The 701-nt window shown below is 40.8% G+C and overlaps 1 non-coding gene across 1 annotated transcript; it reads right to left on the bottom strand.

Annotated features, from left to right (window-relative positions):
• Positions 1 to 359: 359 nt before the first annotated feature.
• LOC140876802 (small nucleolar RNA R71) lies at positions 360 to 466 on the bottom strand. Its single transcript, XR_012149034.1, has one exon. It is a non-coding gene; the product is annotated as a small nucleolar RNA R71 (small nucleolar RNA).
• Positions 467 to 701: the final 235 nt, after the last annotated feature.

Raw genomic sequence — 701 nt, 5'->3', positions numbered from 1 at the left:
TGATGGATCTCGCCTTACCGAACATCGAAAGTTCTAGACCAAGCATCATCAGGCCAACTGTAGCGGGAAATCACTTTGAGATAAAACTTGCTATTCTTCAAATAATTCAGAACACACTTCAATTTGGCGGGACTGTCATTGATGAACCATATGTGCACCTCCCAAATTTTCTGGAAATTTGTGATACATTCAAGATACAGGGAGTTTCTGATTACGCTATTCGTTTGCGTTTATTCCCTTTTTCACTACGAGATAAGGCGAAAGCATGGCTGACAAATTTACCTGCAGGTTCCATCATGACTTGGGATGATCTGGTGAAATCTTTCCTCACCAAATACTTTCCACCATCTAAGTCAATGAAACTAAGAGCTGACATCACAACTTTTTCCCAAGGAGAACAGGAAACATTTTATGAAGCATGGGAGCGCTACAAAGATCTACTGAGGAGATGTCCACACCACCAATTATCAGACGGTCTTGTGGTACAAACTTTTTATTATGGTCTTTCTCACTCTAATTGTACCATGTTAGATGCAGCTGCAGGTGGAAATTTACTGCGAAAATCGTCAGAGGATGGTTATGAATTAATTGAGGAAATGGCATCTAGTAGCTATCACCCTTTATCTGAAAGGAGTGCAGCCCAAAAATCTAATGGGATTCATCAGGTTGATGCATTCACATCAGTGGCCGCTCAACTTGAA

Source organism: Henckelia pumila, chromosome 1 (assembly GCF_033568475.1).
Source record: "Henckelia pumila isolate YLH828 chromosome 1, ASM3356847v2, whole genome shotgun sequence".
Taxonomy (NCBI): Eukaryota; Viridiplantae; Streptophyta; class Magnoliopsida; order Lamiales; family Gesneriaceae; genus Henckelia; species Henckelia pumila.
The sequence above is the reverse complement of the archived record's forward strand: the minus strand, read 5'-3'. Positions and strand labels throughout refer to the sequence as shown.